Here is a 12,836-nt window from a genome sequence, read left to right on the forward strand (position 1 = left end):
AACAAATCCAAGACTTATTTCAGTGCCTGAAACCAACTATAAGCCTAAGCACCAGCAAACAAAACTCAGCCATTTTCATGCAAATTTAACACATTTTTAAACACATTTTTCTGCACTGTGTTTTTCTTATCATAAGCTCACCTTTATTGCTTAACCATATTCTCTGACCTGCTTCTATCATCCTATTTCCCTAAAGTAATTGTAGATTTTATTTTCAGATGTGTCACTAATGAAGATGACCCGCATTGGAAAAATGAGCCTTTGTAATTCACAAAAATAATTTTGCCATTTACACGACCTAGGGGCAAAGGTGCAACCACCGCAGTGCTGTGACATTCTTTAGATCAGGAGTACAATTTTTAAGAGTCTATTATTTGTTTTAGAAAAGCCAAGCAGAACTTCCTCATGGCCTGTACCTTCCTGACAACGGAGCAAGATACCACCCCCCCTTGGGTAGGCCCAGCTGGCACGAAAAGTTCTTGAAGAAAAAGTTGTATTTTAGTGTTGTATGTTCAAGTGGTGGAAACGGAATGATAAGGAAGGGCAAGGCACACTGGGATTTCCTTGAATGGGAAAAGTGGGAGTTAAAAGCGAGAGACTGAGCTGCACTGTCCAGTCTGGAAGGCATGAACCGACGTACAGCAGTTCACTAAGTGATCAGGTCCTGGGTTCTTTACATGAATAAATGAGCTTTAATAAAGAGATTTTAATCAGGATTCAGGAAAGATTTTTCTGATTTAGCAGTTTATTACAGTGAAATGTGTCTAATCTGTTGACAGAGCTCCAAAACACACACGGATTTGTGCCGTGGTGTGTTAGCAGCGAGACATTTGCCAAAAGCTATTGAAATTCTCAATGTACTTCAAGCGCTGGCATTCCGTGCAGAAAATGGTGCCACCTGTCAGCAAGAAGGAGGAAATTAAACAGCAAAATTATTTGTTTCAACAGAAGAAACTGCTATTTTCATTGCAAGGCTGATGGTTTTGTGTTAAAAAGCAGTCAGCAAGATGTTCGGGCTGTTCAGAATCATACTGGGTAAATGAGTTGCTGACCTGGCTGGCCACTCTCCTGCTGAGCGAGGAGGTCTAGGCTAGGCAAACACTGGATGTTTTCCTGTTGCTGACCAAAGGGCAGGGAGTTGCGAGAAAAGAATGTGCATCAAGGGTGAAAAATGCAAGTCAAGCAGATCAGCTGAGGTCCAACTCACTAGAGATTTTTGTGAATCTGAACCTAAATAACTTTGGATCCAGTTTTGCTCTTTTTACACTGTATATTACTGTATACACTGTGACATTTTGAGTCACTCTTAAGAGCAGAGTGCAGACTCGTTAAGTGACACAGATATTTTGAAAATGTTTTTCCTTGTTCCTTGGAAAGATACATTTTGAATGATGCTGTTGAAGCTTTTGATGAAAATATTCACAATACATTCGAGGATGTCAAAGCCATGTGTTTCCCTCAGACTCAAACTATCACAGTACTGAGGCCCAGGATGCTGCGTTGTGCTGCCTCCTCTTTCTGAACAGAAATGAAGTTCAAAGCTTCAGCGGGCTCATGAGGGGCAACGAGGGATTTATGTTGTGTTCAGCATTATCAGAAAAATTCAGGACACTTTTCATCTCTTCGGAGCCTGCTTTATGTTTTGATCCTGGAGCCAAAGCTCCTTCCTTAAGTCTGAAACAGTTGCAGAGACCCTTTCTGCAATCCATCAGGCCACAGTGACACAAGGCTGCTCTTCTTCTTTATACCAGTGCTTCACTGGGTTTAGTAGAAGGGAACTCTGTGTAACCATGAGACCCATTTAAAACCTTACAACTCTAAGGCTTTTGAAGTCCTTCCTTGACTTCTTTGCTGGAGCACAAGGCAAAACAATGGACTTGCGTGTGTGTGGGGTGTTCTTTATTTTCGTTTTGAAATGTGTTGATAAACATGGCCAAAAATTTAGTCTGAGGTAAATGTGCACAGCTTTATCATGTCTCACAGAATTTTTCTTTTGTACACCAGCAGAGGATTCATTCCAAACAGGTAGAAAAACTGTCTGCTTAGAAAAACAAAGCTTCTAATTAGTTAATTGGTGCCAGGCCTGAGGACTTCATCATAATTTGGAGGTCTAATGTGCTTATTCTGCTCACAAGGACCAGAAGGTATCAAGCAGATTTGGCACAATCACAGCACTGAGGAGAAAGACAAAATACAGGTTTTAGGATTTGTTTTGGTTTTGTAAGCATGAGAATCAAAGAACTGTTGAAGTGGCATGCATAGGAAGTAAGCTGGTGCTCGAAATTTCTCTTTTGAAATGTACACTCTTATTCCTTCAAGTATGTCATAGTGAGAATTAAAATCTAAAGAGCGAGGCACAAAAGTGAACTGTCAGAAGCCTATCACAGTATCTGTGGGAATTTCTAAGTACTGAGATGACTCCCATTGTTACGTATCTGAATGTGTCACAAACACTAATGAACCTGTTCCTGCAATTTCCTCTTCCCCCTCACAAAGAGAAGGAATTGCAGTACAGGGAGGAGAAGGGCTGGATTTATCCTAGCTTGGTTTAAACACTTAACTGAGGAGTGTGTCAGGCTCCTCATCACTCATGGCTCTGTCTGGAGGGAGAAGAGACCCCAGGAGCAAATAGATCTTTTCGTTTGCCTCTTTCCTTCTACATTTCTCTACAAAATTTGAGTTCAATGTCTAAAGCCACCATGGCAAAAGCCTAGCTGAAGAGGTCTGTAAGAAAACAGGGGGGTGAATATCATGTTTCTTAACTGAAGCAATGACAAGACTTGCTTCCTCCTTTCTGCATAAAGGCAGGTAGAAGTGGCCCATGATATTCAGTGGAGTTGTTAGATTTAATGCTGAACAGATACAGATAAGCTATTGGGAAACTGGATGTAATTCAGTGCAACATGGTGGGTGAGAATGTGTCCCCTCAGACCCACAGTTAAGCGTACAGGTAACTTGCTGGCCTCCAGAACAGCTAGTCCACACTTACACAGTGTGTTTATCTCAGGTCACTTCTACTTCAGCAGTGTTCTTCTTCGAGTAGCACGTTATCAGATCCCTGCAAATCCTCCTCCAAAGAGCAGTGTCATCTGGGGAGAGGAGGTTTTTCAGGAGCAGCTTCAGTTTTAACTTGAGGTGGAAGTCAGCAGATGCTTCTTCAAATGCTGGTTCTAAATCAGTTTTTATGATTCTATTTCTGGCATCATTAGTCCAGATTTCCTGTCTTCCTTTTCATCATCCACAGCAGTTTCTCTGTTCTACAATAAATTCAGATCACGTTCTTTATATCCAGCCCTCCAATCTGAATTGCTGGAGATAGAAACTTCACAAAGAAACCAGAGTAGTGCTGGAATTTAAACAAAGGAGAGATAAAAATCCACCGAAAGTAAGGAGGTTTCCAGATCTACTTAATGATTTATTTTTCCATCCCTGTAAGCATACAGCTCTTACAGGTAAGAAGATGTACCTAAGACAGTCAATCCTGCTGAACATGGAAAAAGCTTGTCCTAAAGGAGGCTCTGTGCACTGAGATGCCTGTTTTATGGAAAGACATGGGGAAGGAGCTGAACTGTAAGCATGTATGTTATTTTACCATCTGGAGGAAGGTAAGTTTCCCACCTCAAATTCTACTTCTGCTTTCTCTTCATACTTTCCCTGTTTCCCCAAGCACACTGAGCTTGGCTGAGCTGTTATCTTGCTGCTTGGTGGGTCAGGCAGTCAGCTTCTAAAAAAAGGTACTGTGCCAGTTTCTAACAAGGGCAACCCAGGCTGCGTCACTGAGCTTTCCTGGAGGTGAAAGAGAGGTGGTGGACAGTGGGGAGTGTGATGCACACTACATATTCCAAAGGGGAAAAGGTTCAAGGGAATATACACATAGAGCGGGGCCCAAGGTGTTTTAGTCAATTCGTTGGAAAGAGTACTGGGTATGAGCACAGGGTAGAACTAGAGGAACAGAAGGGCTGAATTTTCCATGGGCTTTATGCTGTGCTACATGTATTACTAAAAGACGTTCTGAAAAATCGTCCTCCTCCTCCTGTTAATGTGCTGATGAAATCTGGTTCCAATGTAAGGTTCTGATTTACTCTGTGGATGTCTCAGTGTGACATACATCACAGGGCTTTCATGTTGCAAAAGTGAACAGGAGCCAAACAGTAGAAAAGCATCAGCACCATCATAATAGTGGAAAAGAGAAGAGAGGTAAAAAGAGAGTGGATGTAAACTATTTGAAAAGTATTTTTACAGTCTACACCTCCACCATCACTCCCTCCCCCTTTCTTCTTCTCTCCATCACTCCCTCCCCCTTTCTTCTTCTCTCCATCCCTCCCTCCCCAGGGTGAGACCCTTGCTGGCAGCACTAAGTTCTGTTCTAGTGATGTTTTGTTGTACCTTAACAAGTAAAACAAATGTTTTTCCAAAAGCTTTCTTACATGCAGGCTGTGAAGTAACTCTGATCTCAAACGTGTAGCCCAGACTTCCAGAAGGACAAAGAGGACCCAACTTGGCTTGGATGGCATTTACGGTCTGCAAGCAGCTCATGGACAGGAAAAGGCAGCGTGCTGTTCTCTGTAGGGTATACAGCCTGAAACAATCTTATCAGAACTGCTAGATAGAAATCTTTGTAAGTTGGAGTTTAACAACGGGGTGCTTTTATCTGGGAGGCAAAAAAATTAAAAGAAACAGTACATTTAAAATTCACCATATGCACAGTAGCTTGCAGTTAGTAATTAAATTCTCACAACATCCTTTCACAGTGCCAGGCAGAGCATATTGGCTTAGGTTGGCCTGGTTGTCGAGTGTGAACCAAAATGATTTCTAACAGCAATCAAATACATTTTGAAACATGCTTATAAAAATGCTAGCTCAGAGGCTCAAAGCAATAATGATTCATGTATTAGCAAATGAACCTGTCCTCTGCAAGCTAGCCCCTGAAATGTAATAAGAGATCAGTCCAAGGTAAGAAAGAAGTGTATTTATCAAGATGCTGAGAGGTAATATTTTGTGATTGGAGTTTGGGGCGACATCTGTTCAGCATCGATGGAATAGCTATGGATTGAGGTGTTGGACTGGACTCTGGAAACCAGGCTCTGTCAAGGATGCATTTATCAAATCTATATCCACAGAGGGATTTAGGTAATGTGATTGCCAGTAGTCTCTTTGTCCCTTGATGATACCCAAGGTGGGCTCTTTAGTCTGGGTGCGATGTAGAGAAGGTGAGAACAGCTATCCGGTATCTCCTGTGCCAGCTGGACTGCTTGGGTGAGGCGGGAAAAGCAAAGGCCTGTGTGCAAGACCTAGCAGTTCTCAGATAAATAACAAATCGACCTTCCGCTACAACTTTTTGACATGTCCAAAAAAAACTCTGAAGGGATTGTGAATTTTAAAGAAACAACACAAAAACCTCCCCAGAAGCCGAACAACCTGAGCAGCAGACGGAAACCTCCTTCCTTGATTGTTCTGACCATGAAATGGGGTCAGCTTCTCCCCCCCATTATGGTCCCCTTGGGTGCTCATCTTGCTGGTCCTGGCACTCAGGGAGGACTCATGGGACCAGAGCTCCGATGCTTGGTGAGCGGCAGAAATGTGGGGTCTTGGGTGGCCCCTGGGCTGGGCTCTGCCATCCTGTATTCCTGTGCTCTCAGACAGGGTGGAAACAGTAAGAAAATGGGAACAAGGGAGGAGAAGCAGTGTGGGGAGACACTCACTAAGGACTTGGGTATTTTATGGAAATGCAAAAATCTTCTTAAATAAATATCAGTACAGAATCTGCGCTCTGTGAATCACAGATTATGGTCCATTTTATCCCACTGGTTTTAATTTGTTGCCGGAGGCCACTCAGCTAACTGGCATTTAGTGAATCGAGGGATGAGGAGGATGACAATACAGCTTGCAGATTTCAGAGAGCTGTGACCTTTCCAAGCACAATGTATAAAATCTGCCGATCTCGTTTATGACAAGCAACCAAACCTGGGTGCCGCAGGCAGGAGCCAGCAACCCACCGCTGCCGCCATGTGCAAAATCGATACCTCATTAAACCCAGCTGCTGCCATCTGCCTGCCCCGGCACTGCAGGCTCAAAAAGGGGGGGGTACCTCAAGATGGAGGGGGCCATAGCTGGAACCCTACTCAGGGGAGCACGAGCGAGACCCGGCCTCCAGCACGGGGCTGCCGAGGGCTCTCCCCTCAGGATGGAGGGGCCCTGTGTGTGGGCAGAGGGTGCCGCGCAGCCCTGCCGCCCTGGGCCCTCTCCCCACAGCCGGTGTGAGCTGGCTGAGGGTAGAGCCGGCCACCTGGCCGCGGTGTCCCTGTGATGGAGGGCTCAGCGCGGCGTGGTGCGGCAGGCTGGCTGCCTCCCTGCAGCACTGCCCCTGGAGCAGGCCCTGCCGGAACCTTCTGGAAGGGAGTGGCAGGGCCAGCAAGCGGCCGGGGGCCCCCCCTTAGGGGGAATGGAAAGAAGGGGTTTTTTTTCCTGAGAGGCTGGAAGAGAAGTCTGGCACACGCATCCCGAAGGGCAGGGCTGCCCACGCTCGGGCTCAGGCCTGCGGCTGACTCGCTGCTGTCCCTGAGGTGAGCTGCGCTGCGGGGAGCCGGGGGCCCGGAGGAGCTGGAGACGGCTGCGCAGCCTTCCCCTGCCCGGCACAGCGACAGCCGGGCACCTGCCTTCACAGCAGGACAGCCGGGCACCTGCCTTCACAGCGGGACAGCCGGGCACCTGCCTTCACAGTGGGACAGCTGGGAACCTGTCTTCACACCACAATGGCCAGGCACCTGCCTTCACAGCGGGGCGGCCGGGCACCTGCCTTCACACGTCTGGAACACGGTCTTGGGAAGCATCAGGCACCATGTTGCAGGAGGTGGAAACACAGGCTGGGTGCGTTACAACGGCTCCTGCGAGCTCTCCATGGCGTGTGGTGTAGAGCAGTCTTCATACACTGAATTCACTTTAGCTTTTCTAGCACGCTGATTTATTTATTTTCCTTTCCAATGCCTGTGTGTGTCTCTGTTCTCAATGCTGTTTTAATGCCTCGTGTAACATCCCTTTCATTCCCCTGCAGTCACACCCACATTCTCACAGGTGCTTTGGATGTAAAGCAACGTTTAGTCAAAGCTTCAGAAAAAAGAAAAAAAAAAAAATTCTTCCTTAACCCCCACCCCCAACATCCTCTATAGTTTCAAACGGCAAGACAGCAACCTGATATTGGCAGAAACTGGAATTTTCTCACATGAGATGTTGCTGCGAGATCTGAGGCAGAGATTTAATCAGGACTAGGGGCAGCTATCAGAGCAGGCTGTCATGCCTAGAAAACCTCAAATTATGCGCTAATTATCCACCTACACTGCCAGGGAATAAATAACTAATGACTTCAGCTTACTGTGCTAAAGATAATTCCAGTTGTAACAAGTTTGCAGGCTGCAGGTTTTTTCGCGATGTGTTGGAAGTGCAATAATTAGCAGTGGTTTTGTCCAGAAGGAGTGATTGGGTGGGCTTGGAGTCCCGCGGAGTCAAAGCTTGAGGCCGTCACCTCGGAGGGCATGACTCTTGGTCATTGCCTACTTCCCAAAAGCGCTGTATAATGATGTGTAGCCAGATATCTGCTCTTTTCTACTCCACTTTCTTGCTGCGTAGCATTGCGTTTAATCACAGGAAAGGAAAATAGTTTCAGGGAAAGAGGCTTTGTCCTCACCTTGTCCGTGCAAATGAAGGAAAATGCTGACAAGAAGATCGTTTTTGAGTCAAGGTGTTAGAAGTATTGTTCAGAGCAGTAAATGTCTGGAGCTGTTATCAAACTAGATTATGCTAATGCATGTGAGTGAAAAATAATGCCAGAAAATGTTTTAAAATGGATTGATTTATCCCTCAGACCACCTTAGAGCAATAGACTGTAGAAAAAATAAATCCAGACATTCTGGCTCCAAAGGCCTTTCTTTTTAGAGAAGAGGCTATGATGCTGCATCCTTCAAGTATGCTCAGTTTTTACTGGCTGTGACAGTACCATCTCCATAGCCTTCATTATACCTTGCAGAACTACCAGGAAGAAATAAGAGACTTTTTGCTTGCTGAAGCTAGCTAACTCTTACTGGTATGGCTATTGCAATTTTTAATAGTAATTCCATTTTCCATAAAAATGTCATTTTCAATGGTAAAGATGGCAAAAATGGTTTAAAAAAGATTTTTTAGAAGTTGTAAAATACTATTTTTAATTGCAGTTCTCCTCCATCAAATAAAGTCAGTGCTCAGTGCCTAGAATGCAGTGAAGTCACCTGAGAAGTGGCTGCCACACTTTACAGTGAGGAGGAAGGCGCAGAGCCTGGGTTCTTTGCCTAGTTATTCCTGCTGCATTAATTCACTGCCCGACCCTCCCATGTTCCCTTGTCAAACCCCGAAGTAAATCTCATTAGCTATCACCTTCAAACAGTCAAAGACAAAGGTTAAATCCCAGAATGGATGTATGGGCCCACATGAAATTAATCCTGATGCTTTGCAGTCTGAGCGGTAAGCCTTGTCCTTGGAGGCCTGGGGGTAGGGAACAGCAGCATTATTCCCTTGTTTCTGGGGTCCAGAACAGTTCTTGATACCGGTTCAGCAATCTCTCTTGGTGAGTTTATGATGATGGCAGAGTTTCATAATCAACTGTAATTGCATACTCAGTCTGAGCTTGGGAGCTCCTTAATTTTTCATAATACCTTCCTGTTAATAAATACACTTGAGGTACCCTATTGCTGTGGAATGTTGATTTGCTTGTGCTAGTAATCACTTTCTTCTTCTGAGACAGAAAACTAAACCTAAGTCAGGATTAGCATGTCCAATGATGATTTTTAATTAAATAATTGAGAGGTCTCAGGTGAGATGAATTTAGTCTCTCATTGTCTCTTTAGCTTTAAATAGAGAGTTGCCTATAAAGAATTTGAGAAGGGGATGAATGTACTTACTTACTTACTTACTTACTTACTTACTTACTTACTTACTTACTTACTTACTTACTTACTTACTTACTTACTTACTTACTGCTTTGAGTGGAGGATTAGGGGGGTTTTTTTTGTTAATGATTGCATGTATAAGAATTGGTCTAAGTGTTTAGCATGTCATTAAAAATTTATTTGGATCAAAGTTTTTTAAAATTGAAAAAAACTCACAAGCTTTTAACAAAAAAAAAAAAAAGGAGGATGTTGAAGTGAAACATGTGAAGCTCATGGAAAAATGCAGCGCTTGATTTGGGAGGGGAAGGAGGGGGAAAAAAGGCCGAAACATAACCAACTGAAGTCTTTCAGAACTATAGAAAAAAAATCAGACGGGGATGTCCAACAAAAATGACACACACCTATAAAATGCCTTTGTATCCTTGAATCTGTTGTTTTTTCTTTGTCTGGTGGGAGATAGCAAAGGCAAAATTTCATTTATTTTTTGGGTGTGTAGAGACATTTTTCTTGAACAAAACTATCTTGGAAATACTTCCAAAATGATATTTTATTTGTGTATGTGTATGCTTTATATTTGGATAGGAAACTTCAATGACTGAACAGTTTGACATGTGAAGAAATTACTACCTACAGGTTTTGAAAAATATTTTACATAAGACCTGCAGCGCCATTCTCTTTGAACTCCAAGCACACGCTGTGCTGCCCTCTGCCCTTGTGTGGCTCTAATGATGTTAAAGCTCAGCTGAACAGTCTGTGTTGGTAATGTTGGTTCTATTGGTGCCCTTCAGTGATGGTGCCCTTTGGCTTCTGTCAGAGAAGGTCCTTTTGCATCAGTCATAATTTTATTGATGATGGCATACATTCAGAGATACCAAATTTGAGATGAAGGAGAGAAAAAAAAACCCTGTTATTTCAGCTAGGGTGTGTCTCGTCTATTTGGTATTGAGGACAAGAATGCTAATGACAAGCAAAGTTCCATTGCGTTCCTGTGTACCAGACACTGTGGCCAAAGCAGCTGTTAGGCAGGGATTGCAGAGAAGAGAAGATACAGCCTAAGTTTTTCATACATGGAAGATAAGCAAGGAATGAACCAAAGAGATTTGAAGTACATTCTTAACTTCGGCTCTTTAGCTGAGCAAAGAGCAAGATGTGACTACCTTCTTGTTTTCAGCAGTTCTTAGGCCTCCAGCACAGGAGATGGATAAGCTGTCGGAAGTGAGACTTGAAGGCATAAACCTCAAGCACATCATGTTGTGACTCCTGCACTTAAATGAATAGACCGCATTTAGTTGCTTGCCTGAAGACTGAGGGGAAGATGCCTTAGTTTGTCCAGTGGTAAAATATTTCCAGAGGGGCAAAATACATTGCCTGGAGTGCCTGCATCTGCTGTGCAACTGTTCTTCATCTGGAAAGCTCAGGTTTCCATGGATTAACCCACTACTGAATCTGTGACTTATCTGGAATGGTTGTTTCTGTAGGATAAATTATGCACTCAAGGATTTTGTTGCCTTAGCTGTACAGGTGGGAGTACCTGATGAATCTCAATGGCCTCCATCTCTTGCATGACAATGTGACCTCTCTCCTTATTTCAACATCAAAGTATAGTGTTTCTCCATACTGATATGAGTGGAACATCAACTCATCAAAAGAACTTTTTGGTTTAATTAAAAAAAAGTCTGAAGTCTATCCCTCCTTATCTTTCTTATGGCTTTCAAAAAAAAGAGCCCTTCTATACAGGATTCTGTACAGGCCACTGAGAGTTCTATGAGATTTTTTGTGCTTTGTGTGTAAATGTGGTCTGCTTCTCCTCGAGCTCAGAGGCAAAAGTATGAAATCAGTCAGAATCGTGGAAGCGAGAGACTGAGGGACCAGGGTGTGATCAGTATGGCCCAGCTGGCTGTATGGGTGTGCAGGAACTAGGCTTTTCTCCAGATCACTTTTTTTGGGGGGTGATGAGGGGAAGCATTTGAAATGAGAGCTTGTTTCCTTTCTTCTTCTCAAAAGTATAAAAAGCAGCAGTCTTTCCATTCTAGGAGTTCTGTGTTTGTTTTGCTTAAGTACAAGGGCTGCTGGCAATAAGGGAAAGTATGAAAAGAACTGTGAAATTAATTAAAATGACACTTCAAGAAAATACCTGTATTGTTTCAATCCTCAAAGCAGCAACATACAGGAAAGTTATGACATTTTGCCAAATACTGTTTTTCATGAGTAAAGCATACCTAGAGGTTTTGCTAAACTCTGAACCCTGGGGGTTTGGTTTGATACAGATTTTGAGGGAGAGAGGGAGTATGTGTTTGTTGAACTGCATGCAGCTTGGCCATATTTCTCCTTTCCTGTAGCTGTCAAATAATGAACTGCTCCTGGATGGCATTTTTATTAATGAAGTATCATAAAGACTTGAATTCAAAATCTGACATAGCTTGTTTGTTTGATTTCTTTTGAAAAGCACAGAGCATGCTATGAAACCCATACAAATCAATTCCAGTTCTTAAAGGGTCTCAGGCATTGTTAATTAAACATAAAAGATATTTCCTTCTTATAGCCTCTGTTAAGGTGTTTTCATCTCCTTTCCTAGATCTTCCTTCCCCCTGCTTTTCATTTGGAGTAATTAGCTGAAGCTGGTGAATTTTGTTAGCACCAGGAATAAATCTATCTGGATTTGAGGAAGAAGGGAAGTAGGGAAAGAATGAGAAATAGAATGTAAGCAGGTTAATGTATCTAAGAAAGACTGACTGTTCCTAATCTGCAAGTCATGGTTTAGGTGAGGTTGTTTGTTGTTTGGGTTTGTGTGCATTTGTTTTTTCTTTTTTAACAGTAGCTACTGAACATTGTTATCTTTTCCTACATAAGCTGTCTTCATGGTGAAATTTGGAAGCCTGTACTCTGCTCTTGCTTAGGGGTAAACAATATCTATTGGGTGAAACTCACTCCTGTGCAGAGGCATTAGTGCAAGAGTTCAGTCCTTCAAAGCAGGGCAGTAGAACCAGATGGGTCTTAACAGTGGCCTTGTGTGCAGGGGTGAATTTTATCCATGCTTCATGCATTTGGAGACCTGGATTTGTCCTATAGAGTAATGAGAAAAGTGGCCCACACGGGAAAGCATTATTGATTGCTTCCTCTGCCCTCCAGTGATAAATATTGCATGACTCTTTGCTCATCCTTTGAATTAAAGGAACAATCCAATATCCATTTTGGTTTTCTACACGGTGTGCCAGTATGACAACCTCTTTCCTAGTCTTCATAAAAAGCAAAATCCAGAGAGGTTTCTTCTGAATGCTGGATGACAAATAAGAGAGTAATGCCTTCCACAGGAAATCTCTTGTGTTTGGCTGTTGTGTATACTGTTATGATTTTCTTTTTAATTTGATAGTGAAGAACATTTCAAAGCCATTAATGTAGGGCATAATTTTATACACTGAGTGTGTCCTCTCCATTAGGATCCCCAGGTCAGCTCCTGAAAAAAGTAAACTATGAGCGCTTGGAAATATTTTTTCTGTGTGCTTGCATGTTTGCAAGCAAAGCTGCAAAATCCTTGTCTGCAGACATGCTCCTTCAAGCTTTTCAGAAATACATTGACAGAACAAGAGTAAAATTGGTGCTTCCAAATCCCAGTTCTAAGCTGCAAGTATTTTCTTTTTCCTTTAGAAGAATCTAAAGAATCCTGATGATCTCAGTGAGCAAAATTAATGCAATTGAAAGTTGTGGGGGTTTTTTCCCCCAGAATATAGGTCAGCTGGTTATTCTTAAAACAAATATTTCATGCTTCCAGAACCCCCCTCTGTAATTCCACAGCTTGCTATGAACAATCCAGACTTTATACTTAAACAATACACCATAACATTTCTCAGTTATTTCTACACCTTGAAGCTCAAACAGCTGAAACTACACAGGCCCCTGACAGGATTTTGTGGAAACCCACCA

This window comes from Opisthocomus hoazin, chromosome 13, assembly GCF_030867145.1.
Source record: "Opisthocomus hoazin isolate bOpiHoa1 chromosome 13, bOpiHoa1.hap1, whole genome shotgun sequence".
NCBI lineage: Eukaryota > Metazoa > Chordata > Aves > Opisthocomiformes > Opisthocomidae > Opisthocomus > Opisthocomus hoazin.